Below are 12,361 nucleotides of genomic sequence, written 5' to 3' on the forward strand. Positions count from 1 at the left end.
TCTGGTTCAGAAGACCCTTGATGTCGCTTGTGATCCAGGGCTTGCTGTTAGCATAGCAGTGTACAGTTTTTTTACTGGAACAACAACATCCATACAGAAGTTGATGTAGTCAGTAGTGCAGTCAACACCTTCCTCAATGTTTCCACTGTGCAACTCCTGCAGTACATTCCAGTCTGTATTACTGAAACAGTCTCTCAGAGTCTGCTCTGCCTCAAAAGACCACTTCCTGAATGAGCGTGTGGTTGTAGGTAGTCTTCTTACTCTTGGTTTGTGGCTAGGCTAAAACAGAATAGGATTATAGTCTGCTTTCCTCAGTGCAGGCAGCAGGGTGGCGCTGTATACATTCTTTACATTTCCATACAGTAGATCAATTGTCCTTTTTCCCTGATGTTATAGTCTACATACTGGGAGAAAGCAGGTAGTGTTGTGTCCAGAGTAACATGATTAAAGTCCCCAGAGACCAACACAAGCGCGTCGGGGGGTTGTGTTTGTAACCTTGCAACAGTGGAATAGATGACGTCACACGCTACCTCCACATCGGTGCATGGAGGGATGTAAACAATGAGAAAAATGGCGTGTCCAAACTCTCTGAGCAAGTAATAGGGACGTAAACTGACAGCCAGAAGCTTGATGACCCTGAGGCAGTTGGAGATTTTAATGCTCACATGCCCAGAATAGCACCACCCATCCATCTCATAACCCACTTGAACACTTATCATCCCGTCACCTTCCAGCTTAATGTTCATCACTCTATTAGAAACTCTCTTTACCTCTACTACACTCACCCCTACACCATTTCTTTTTCAATCCACACCATGATAGAACAGTTTAAACAGCTCCAATGTTCCTGGTCTTACTCCCTTTCCACTTGGTCTCCCCTTCGCTGTTCTTAGCGTCGGCTTGTCGCCAGCCTAAAAAGCCTTCCGAAGTCCCCCTAAAGTTATCCACAGTTTCTGGTTAAAGCATGAGATGATGTTCATGGGGACAGTGACATCACTGCACTTGCTGATCACTTATTATTCGTTCTCCTCCAGGTTAGAAGGCATTGGTTTCATTTTTAGTAAACATGTCCCTGTCAGTACGGTATATTCAAAGAAGTCCTAAAGAGCCATAATGGCTTCTGTTGGCCAAGTTTTCACCTGCTTTAGAACTGGTTTCACTGCATGTCGTACTCTGTATGTATGTGTATGTGACAAATAAAAATGTGATTCAATTTGATTCGGTGGGACTTCAGGCAGTATCCGCCAGGAAGGTTTGTGTAATTCTGCATTAACTAATCAACAAAGGCACCTCCATAAAGAGATGCTTTACATGGGTTACAGTGAAAGATCTCCTGCTATTTAGGTTTGAACTCAACTTTATTGAGATGAATGTGAAAAATGACTGCAACCCAGGTCTCCTCACCTCACCTACATCAGTACCTGACTTTACTAACACCCTTGTAGCTAAATGAATCTCCACAAATCTCCTCAAACACACTCCAAAATGTAACGAGGTCCGCACAACAGTAGGCGATTGAACTGATGGTTGACTGCCCAAGCATTACTTCTCCAGCCAATGCTGCACTCATTCCACACTGTGCTTCTGTACTGTAGGAACCATTCAGAAATATGTTTACTTACAACTGAAACCCCAGCCAGTTTGTTGTGTCCCAAGATTTATTGGATGAAGGAGATAAGGATTAACCCCTGTCCCCACTGTTGTAGTAATTTATATATATATAATACACAACACATCTTTTTTTTGCACATTTTCTAATGGCCTGCACTGAACCAGGTTACACCCAAAGTCAACTTCAGCCTGATTTAGGCCAAACCTGAATCAGTGATTATTCACAGGCTGTAGGTTCCTGCTCAGTTGAGGGCAGGCCTGTAATCCCTGAGATTGGAATATTTTCTGAAATATCAGAGTTTGTTTCAAGTTGAATGTTAGGGTCCGGTGTGTTTTATTATTAAAGCAGGGAAATTAATTGAGTTATTCCTTCTGGATCTTCATCTCCTCTTTACAATATTACATTATACCTGTGTTTCTGTGCAACACTGTAGAAGTGTGGATTTGCAGATACATTAATATGTGGCTTTGCATCACAACACTTTGCTTTGCAGATTTAGCAGTTACTATTTCTCAGCATTCAGCTCATTTCTTATAAGGTATCTACAGTTAACATAAATAATATATTTTTTCTTCCTTGAAATGTAAAATCTTTATTAAGTATCCTCATTTAAAAACATTTTTCTTGCATAAAACAGTTTTAATCTTCTGATATCAATTTATGTCATTATCTATATTCCCTCATATAATGTTGTTTATTTGGTTTTATTCTAATTTCTAGAATCTGTTACAAATTAAACTATTTTCTATATAAATAATAACAAAGCAAACATTGCTATTATATAATGTAATACATCATACTATATATTATATTTATGGTTTATATGTGATCTTTAATTTAAAACAATACAAGAGCAAGATTTGGTCACATTATCCAAAGGTGAAAAACATCTCATGAAAGAACGTTGATTAATGCAGAGTCTCTCTGGAATATCTGCAGAGTTATAATTAATTTAATGCACCTCCTAAACCACGGATAAAACAGAGAGTAAATAACCGGATTAATGGTGGAATTACAATAAAACAGAAAAATTAATTTACAAATAGTTTCTGACTTTAAATCAATAACGTCACCTAATAAAGTGTAAATATAATACGGAAGTAAAAATGCCAGAAACACGGCCACTAAAATACCGAGAACTTTGGCTGCTTTTCTCTCAGATTTCATGGAGTGGGAGGTGATTTTCTGTGTTTGAGGTCGTGTGTGATTATTAAGCTCTCTGATAGCAGTGGCGTGTTTCTTAGCGATCAGAAAAACCAGACTGTACAATATGATTATGACAGAAAGTGGAAATATAAATGTTATTACAAGATCAATTACAGACCAAACCTCATTCAGAGTAGGAAAACACTCTCCAGGACACACTAGAAAATTCGTGGAATTTAGACTGAAATAATAAAATGTCATGCTGTATGCCAGACACACACACCAGTTAGAAGAAACCAAAGTGCACATTATCCTTGTAGAGATTGTGTTTGTGTAGAAAAATGGGTTTAAAAGAGCGACATAGCGATCCACAGAGATCAGAGCGATATTAGAAATGGATGAGACCAAAACTAAACTGCCAATTAACCAAAAACTGATGCAGAAACTTCTCCCTAAAATCCAGCATGACTCGATTATCCAGACAAACATTGGAGGCATCAATGAAGCACCGACAAAGAAATCCGACACGGCCAGAGAGAGCATGAGCATGTTGGTCGGTGTGTGAAGCTGCTTGAAGTGAAGAACAGAGATGATGACGAGCAGATTTCCACACACTGTTAGAAGAACCACAGCAGCTCCACACATGTACAGTAAGATATAAACTGCAGGAGATACAGATCTCTCTGGACAGGAGAAATGCTCACAGCGATCCGAGAGATTCAACTCTGTCACGTTCATGAACACGGCATTTAAATAAAAGTCTACAGAAGACCAAAATATTAAGATCTTCTTTCAATGTGTGATCGCTCGATTACCAGCTCTGATTTATTTATAGTTTGTAATTAGACCCCGCCTCCCAGTTTGATTGACAGTTTTACACAAATGATGTCATCGGATAAAGATGTCATTTAAGATAAGATCAGATATATCTTTATTCGTCCCACAGTGGGGAAATTTCTTTGTTACAGCAGCAAGAAAAAAATGTAAGATAAATGCAAATATATAAAAGAATAGACGAATGGGGCATTTAATATTTTAATCACTGTTACAGGATATTGTATTTAAATGAAAACAAATATTCATCAAATTGATATAACCAAAAATGCTATATTCTTAGAAACAGTCTCACACTTTAAAATTAAAAATGACGTTTAATATAATTTTACATATCCATATAATGATATAATTAAGATTAAGATAGATAGATAGATAGATAGATAGATAGATAGATAGATAGATAGATAGATAGATAGATAGATTTACAGCTTCCAGCAGTATCTACAACCATATGCCATAAGGCATGCAATAAATACTACAAAATACTAAATACTAAAAATGTAAAGGTGCATTAAAGAGTCTGTGCAAATAAAACTGACAGTTAATCGAGTCCTGTGCAACTTAAAGCGTTTCGGAGCGTTATGTGCAAACCGGAGTGTTAATATGCAACGTGTATAGTGTGTAGTGCAGTTCAGAACATCTGAGGAAGTTCAGAACTGTGAGGAAAGTCAGCACTGACTCACCTCTCCTTGATAGAATTAAGGAGTCGCACGGCAAGGGGGAGGAATGACTTCCTCAGTCTTTCAGTGGAGCAGGGCAGTGACAGGAACCGTTCACTGAAGCTGCTCCTCTGCCTGGAGATGATGCTGTGCAGTGGATGCAGCGGATTGTCCATGATTGACAGGAGCCTGCTCAGCGCTCGTCTAGCTGCCAATGATGTCAGGCTGTCCAGCTCCGAGCCTACTACCGAGCCCGCCTCCCCCAGCAGCTTGTCCAGAAGTGGGGCGTCCAAGGGCACTCACCACAACAGTCTAATAAAACATTTGCAGCAGCTTTTTGCAGATGTTGAAGGATGCCAGCCTTCTGAGGAAGTACAGCCGGCTCTGTCCTTTTCTGCACAGAGCATTCGTGTTGGCAGTCCAGTCCATTCTATCATCCAGCTGCACTCCCAGGTATTTGTAAGTCTTTACAATCTCCACACAGTCACCATTGTTAGTCACAGGCTCTGGTTGAGGCCTGGGTCTCCTGAAGTCCACCACAATCTCCCTGGTCTTTGTGGTGTTGCGGTGCAGGTGGTTAAATTCACACCTTTCAACGAAGTCCTGGATGAGTTTTCGGTACTCCTCCTGTCCCCTCCTGATACAGCCCACGATAGCAGTGTCATCCGCAAACTTTTGTACTTGGCAGGACTCTGAGTTGTATTGAAAGTCTGATGTGTACAGGGTAAACAGGACCAGAGAGAGCACAGTCCCTTGCGACGCTCCCATACTGTTGACTACTGTGTAAGACCTGCAGTCCCCCAGTTGCACGTACTGAGGTCTGCCTGTCAGGTATCTGTGATTCCTGCAACCAAGTGTGAGCCTACTCCCATCTCTGTCAGTTTATCTTGGATCGGTGTGATAAGTAGATAATAGCCTTCCCTACCACCTTCTTATGGTATGCAAACTGAAGAGAGTTGGGGTCATGGTGAACCTGAGGTCTCATGTGGTGTAGCAGCACCCGCTTCATGGTCTTCATTATGTGAGACGTCAGGCCGACTAGCCTGAAGTCATTCAGTTCTCCAGGGCATGGCTTCTTTGGAACTGGGATAATGCAGGATGGTTTCCACAGCCACAGGACCCTCTCCTGTTCCAGGCTCAGGTTATAGATGCACTGTAAAGGGTCTCCCAGCTCTGAAGCACAGGCCTTCAGTAGTCTTGGAGAAACTCTATCTGTGCCAGCTGCTTTGCTAAGACGAAGCCTCCTCAGCTCTCTGCACACCTAGTCTGCCGTGATCGTGGATGGAGGGACACTCTCCCCTCTGCTACAGTTAGTTCCAGGGGGTGGGGCTGAAGTGTACTGAAGTGTGAATGAGCTGGGGTGGTCAAATCTGCTGAAGAAGTTGTTCAGCTGGTTTACTTTTCCCACACCTCCTTAAGTAGTGTTACCCTGCTTCGAGCTGCATCTGATGATTTTCTTCATACTGTCCCACACCTCCTGTTGTTCAGCAACATCTGCTCCAGCTTTCTCTTGTACTGCTCCTTCGCCTCCCTAAGCTGGACTTTGAGTTGCCTCTGCACACTCTTAAGCTTCTGCTGATCACCATCCTTAAAGGCCCTCTTCTTCTGGTTCAGAAGACCCTTGATGTCGCTTGTGATCCAGGGCTTGCTGTTAGCATAGCAGTGTACAGTTTTTTTACTGGAACAACAACATCCATACAGAAGTTGATGTAGTCAGTAGTGCAGTCAACACCTTCCTCAATGTTTCCACTGTGCAACTCCTGCAGTACATTCCAGTCTGTATTACTGAAACAGTCTCTCAGAGTCTGCTCTGCCTCAAAAGACCACTTCCTGAATGAGCGTGTGGTTGTAGGTAGTCTTCTTACTCTTGGTTTGTGGCTAGGCTAAAACAGAATAAGATTATAGTCTGCTTTCCTCAGTGCAGGCAGCAGGGTGGCGCTGTATACATCCTTTACATTTCCATACAGTAGATCAATTGTCCTTTTTCCCTGATGTTATAGTCTACATACTGGGAGAAAGCAGGTAGTGTTGTGTCCAGAGTAACATGATTAAAGTCCCCAGAGACCAACACAAGCGCCTCGGGGTGTTGTGTTTGTAACCTTGCAACAGTGGAATAGATGACGTCACACGTTACCTCCACATCGGTGCATGGGGGGATGTAAACAATGAGAAAAATGGCGTGTCCAAACTCTCTGAGCAAGTAATAGGGACGTAAACTGACAGCCAGAAGCTTGAGATGATGTTCATGGGGACAGTGACATCACTGCACTTGCTGATCACTTATGATTTATTTTCCTCCAGGTTAGAAGGCATTGGTTTCATTTTTAGTAAACATGTCCCTGTCAGTACGGTATATTCAAAGAAGTCCTAAAGAGCCACTATGGCTTTTGTTGGCCAAGTTTTCACCTGCTTTAGAACTGGTTTCACTGCATGTCGTACTCTGTATGTATGTGTATGTGACAAATTAAAATGTGATTCAATTTGATTCGGTGGGACTTCAGGCAGTATCCGCCAGGAAGGTTTGTGTAATTCTGCATTAACTAATCAACAAAGGCACCTCCATAAAGAGATGCTTTACATGGGTTACAGTGAAAGATCTCCTGCTATTTAGGTTTGAACTCAACTTTATTGAGATGAATGTGAAAAATGACTGCAACCCAGGTCTCCTCACCTCACCTACATCAGTACCTGACTTTACTAACACCCTTGTAGCTAAATGAATCTCCACAAATCTCCTCAAACACACTCCAAAATGTAACGAGGTCCGCACAACAGTAGGCGATTGAACTGATGGTTGACTGCCCAAGCATCACTTCTCCAGCCAATGCTGCACACATTCCACACTGTGCTTCTGTACTGTAGGAACCATTCAGAAATATGTTTACTTACAACTGAAACCCCAGCCAGTTGTTGTGTCCCAAGATTTATTGGATGAAGGAGATAAGGATTAACCCCTGTCCCCACTGTTGTAGTAATTTATATATATATAATACACAACACATCTTTTTTTTGCACATTTTCTAATGGCCTGCACTAAACCAGGTTACACCCAAAGTCAACTTCAGCCTGATTTAGGCCAAACCTGAATCAGTGATTATTCACAGGCTGTAGGTTCCTGCTCAGTTGAGGGCAGGCCTGTAATCCCTGAGATTGGAATATTTTCTGAAATATCAGAGTTTGTTTCAAGTTGAATGTTAGGGTCCGGTGTGTTTTATTATTAAAGCAGGGAAATTAATTGAGTTATTCCTTCTGGATCTTCATCTCCTCTTTACAATATTACATTATACCTGTGTTTCTGTGCAACACTGTAGAAGTGTGGATTTGCAGATACATTAATATGTGGCTTTGCATCACAACACTTTGCTTTGCAGATTTAGCAGTTACTATTTCTCAGCATTCAGCTCATTTCTTATAAGGTATCTACAGTTAACATAAATAATATATTTTTTCTTCCTTGAAATGTAAAATCTTTATTAAGTATCCTCATTTAAAAACATTTTTCTTGCATAAAACAGTTTTAATCTTCTGATATCAATTTATGTCATTATCTATATTCCCTCATATAATGTTGTTTATTTGGTTTTATTCTAATTTCTAGAATCTGTTACAAATTAAACTATTTTCTATATAAATAATAACAAAGCAAACATTGCTATTATATAATGTAATACATCATACTATATATTATATTTATGGTTTATATGTGATCTTTAATTTAAAACAATACAAGAGCAAGATTTGGTCACATTATCCAAAGGTGAAAAACATCTCATGAAAGAACATTGATTAATGCAGAGTCTCTCTGGAATATCTGCAGAGTTATAATTAATTTAATGCACCTCCTAAACCACGGATAAAACAGAGCGTAAATAACCGGATTAATGGTGGAATTACAATAAATCAGGAAAATTAATTTACAAATAGTTTCTGACTGTAGTTTAATAACGTCACCTAATAAACTGTAAATAAAATAAGGAAGTAAACACATCAGAAACACGGCCACTAAAATGCCGAGGACTTTGGCTGCTTTTCTCTCAGATTTCATGGAGTGGGAGGTGATTTTCTGTGTTTGAGGTCGTGTGTGATTATTAAGCTCTCTGATAGCAGTGGCGTGTTTCTTAGCGATCACAAAAACCCGACTGTACAATATGATTATGACAGAAAGTGGAAATATAAATAAATATACAAGCTCTATTACAGACCAAACCTCATTCAAAATGAGAAAACACTCTCCAGGACACAACTGAAAATTCATGAAGCTCATATTGAAATAATAAAATGTTATGCTGTATGCCAGACACACACACCAGTTAGTAGAAACCACAGTGCACATTATCCTTGTAGAGATTGTGTTTGTGTAGAAAAATGGGTTTAAAAGAGCGACATAGCGATCCACAGAGATCAGAGCGATATTATAAATGGATAAGACCAAAATAAAACTACTAATTAACCAAAAACAAATGCAGAAACTTCTCCCTAAAATCCAGCACAACTCGATCGTCCAGATGAACACAGACGGCATCACTAAAGCACCGACGAGGAAATCCGACACGGCCAGAGAGAGCACGAGCATGTTGGTCGGTGTGTGAAGCTGCTTGAAGTGAAGAACAGAGATGATGACGAGCAGATTTCCACACACTGTTAGAAGAACCACAGCAGCTGAACACACGTACAGTAAGATATAAACTGCAGGAGATACAGATCTCTCTGGACAGGAGAAATGCTCACAGAGATCCGAGAGATTCAACTCCGTCACGTTCATGAATTGAATCGAAGTCTACAGGATATTAAAAAGACTTTGAAATCCTAATTCTTAATCCAATGCATGAAATTTAGAGTCAGCTGTAATGTATTTATAGTTTAGAATTTGACCCCACCCCCAAGTTTGATTGGCACTTTTATACATGTGATCGCAAAACCCTAAGATGTTGTTTGGCAACTCCGTGTTTTTAATAAATGTAAGAAAAGACATGAAATGAAAACAAATGTTCATCAAATAAAAAAAATAAATAAATAAATAAATCAAAGTTTTGTTACATTTTATGCTTCAACATAATGATAAAATAACGAATAATGATTGGTTTAACTGAGTGAGTGATCGTGGAACTCTGACGATTGTCCAGGACACATAGTGTAGAACACTAATATACTTACTTCTTATAACCTGAACGTCCTCTATCATAGTGTAATACGGGAATGTGTCTCAGGACTGAATGAAAGAATGTTCACAGATGTCCAAGGCACTCATGCCACTGGAAAAGACAGGGTGTAATTTTACAGATCAGAGATCTCATCACATCTCGCACTGCACCACGCTGTCTGAGATCCTCCAGCACTGCTCCACTGGTACCACCTTCTCTCAGAATGAGCGGTAAGTACACTTCAAGGCTCTTCTCTGTTCTGGCACCGAGGTGGTGGAATGAACTTCCCCCTAGATGTCCGTACAGCAGAGTCCCTAAATTATCTTTAAGCGACGACTGAAGACCTTCATCTTCCTGAAATAATTAAATTAGCACTTTCCAAGTTTGTAGAATTTAAGAGTTATATTTATATGAAGTGTGTAATCTTGTGTACAGTGTAGATTTATTCATTAGCACTCAAAGCACTTTTTTACGTCGCTCTGGATAAGAGCTTCTGCTACATGCGTTTAATATAAATGTAAATGTAAATGGCATGCACTGCTGCACACAAGTGTACTTGGAGGAGTATCAATTTGGTGCTTTGTGTAGTTTGTATGACTGTTTACTCGGGCATTTGTCAGAAAGCAGACTGGTATGACCCAAGTGCAAGATGCAAACTGGATTATTTGTATAAATCTTTGATGAGACCCAAAGTGGAAAAGCTGAGTCCAAAATTCCAAATACTGGGAAATAGAGTAACAGAGGGCAGAGCCAAAAACACAATCCGTGATAAACAGTCCATAATCCTAAAAACTACCAAACTGGTCCATGCAGGTCAGAACACCGGTCAAACACAACCAAAACACACACTCCCAAACCTGGAAGTGTGCACAACGTGAGCTGACAGTATTTCAGAGAGTGTTGGTCATGATATATCTTAATTTCAGCATTAATCTTGCTTACATATGCTCTGTTTTTACCTCTGGTTTAAAAGCTGCATTAAATGAAGTCATTCTTAATACATTTAATTCAGTCATTCTTTCATGCCTTTAAAACCCTTTAAAGATGCGTCGAAATATTTCATATATTAGAAATGAAAGATAAATATTGAAATATTTTATTTTATTGTGCTACACCATATAATATTGATATTAGCACGGTTATTTTGTGTATATACACGCCTAGGAAAAGTAATAAGTCTAGCCCATGGGAACTTTTAATGGTCTTAAAAACATATTACGGGTCAGGAAATATATAAGAATGAAACAAAAACTGTAGATCTGTTTCTTTCTCTATAAATTCTGCTTCTGTTTATGAGCTCGTTTTGAGGCCCTTAATAGGTTGCATTTATACACTATATTTCCAAAATTGCGCTTGGACACGAGTTCTCCGGCCATGTCTGGTTGTTTCCCGAACTTTAACACCAACCTGGAGGCAGACAATTGTATAGGACGTCTTTGGATTTTGTCGTATGACAATGCTTGTTTGCGCAAAGCCAGCTCCAAGGAGATTTGCTTTATATGGGTTGGAGTTGAAGATCTTGAGTTTCTGCTGTAAAGCTCTGACATCAATTAGACTGAACATGAATCCTGGCTGTACCCCAGGCCTCATGACTTCACCTACATCGGTACTTGACTTTACTAACACCCTTGTGGCTGACGAATCTCCACAAATCTCCATATGATTTAAAATCCTGTGAAGTCAGATGCCCACAAAGTTTTGTCCGTATAGTGTGTATACAGTATTACTTTCATATGTATAATTTAAACCTATAAATAGAAAGAGCACATTTTTAGGCTGAATTAGACACTTCTTTGCAGTTGGTTGAAGGTGTGCTGTCGCATGCCTGCTTTAGGGAAAATCCCTGAAGGGAATTTCCATTATGGGTGGACAGACATTTGACTGCCCAGGCATCACTTGTCCAGCCAAGGCTGCACACATTCCACACTGTGCTACTCTACTGTTGGACCCATTCATAAAACCTCAAACAATTGGTTCTGTCAAAAGACTGCATGAAGGAGATGAGGAATATCTCCTGCTGCTACTATCTGTTTTTTCCCTATAAATGTAATGCTATAATATATTAAGTTATTACACAACACATCATTAACTGTGCACCTCCTCAAGCCCTGCACTGAACCAGGTTGCACCCAAAGTCCACAATGGCCTGATTTGTACACCACTGATTACACACCTGCAGTCTTTCTATCAATGCTTAATGAAGGAGAGGCCTGTAATCCTCTGATGAAATCGTTTTTTTAAATATTACTTTTGTGTGCATTAATAGATGACTTTGCACTGCAACACTGAATTTTACAGATTAATGATGTACTTTTGCTTAACTCAGCTTATTTCTTATATGTCTACAATTAAAAAACATTTTAAGAAAGAAACGAGAGGTCATTTGAAATCTTTCTTTATTATTTATCAACATTAAAAAAATTAATTTTATATAGCACATATTTCTTGTTTTCATTAACCAGTTTTAATTCACTTATATTAATTTGTAATTTAATTATTTATGTTCTCTCATCAATTTTTATTTTTTTTGATTTAACTAATCTCTATTATCTGTAACAAGTCAAATTATTTTCTATATAAATAAACAAAACAAATATCACCATTATATAATGTAATGCATCATAATATATATTATATTCGTGGTTTATACAGTTATGTTCAAAATAATAGCAGTACAATGTGACTAACCAGATTAATGCAGGTTTTTAATATATTTTTTATTGCTATGTGACAAACAAGTTACCAGTAGGTGCAGTAGATTCTCAGAAAACAAACAAGACCCATCATTCATGATATGCACGCTCGTAAGGCTGTGCAATTGGGCAATTAGTTGAAAGGGGTGTGTTCAAAAAAATAGCAGTGTATGCCGTTGACTGTACAAACTCAAAACTATTTTGTACAACTATTTTTGTTTCTAGGATTTAGCAATCCTGTGAATCACTAAACTAATATTTAGTTGTATGACC

The 12,361-nt window shown here is 39.1% G+C and overlaps 2 pseudogenes across 2 annotated transcripts; both read right to left on the reverse strand.

Moving 5' to 3' along the window:
* Window positions 1–2,503: 2,503 nt before the first annotated feature.
* On the reverse strand, window positions 2,504–3,496 carry LOC310722168 (trace amine-associated receptor 6 pseudogene; annotated as a pseudogene). Its single transcript has one exon. The product of its transcript is annotated as a trace amine-associated receptor 6 pseudogene (transcript).
* Window positions 3,497–8,023: 4,527 nt separating this feature from the next.
* On the reverse strand, window positions 8,024–9,016 carry LOC310722164 (trace amine-associated receptor 13c pseudogene; annotated as a pseudogene). Its single transcript has one exon. The product of its transcript is annotated as a trace amine-associated receptor 13c pseudogene (transcript).
* Window positions 9,017–12,361: the final 3,345 nt, after the last annotated feature.

Source organism: Silurus aristotelis, assembly GCF_946808225.1.
Source record: "Silurus aristotelis genome assembly, chromosome: 28".
Classification (NCBI taxonomy): domain Eukaryota; kingdom Metazoa; phylum Chordata; class Actinopteri; order Siluriformes; family Siluridae; genus Silurus; species Silurus aristotelis.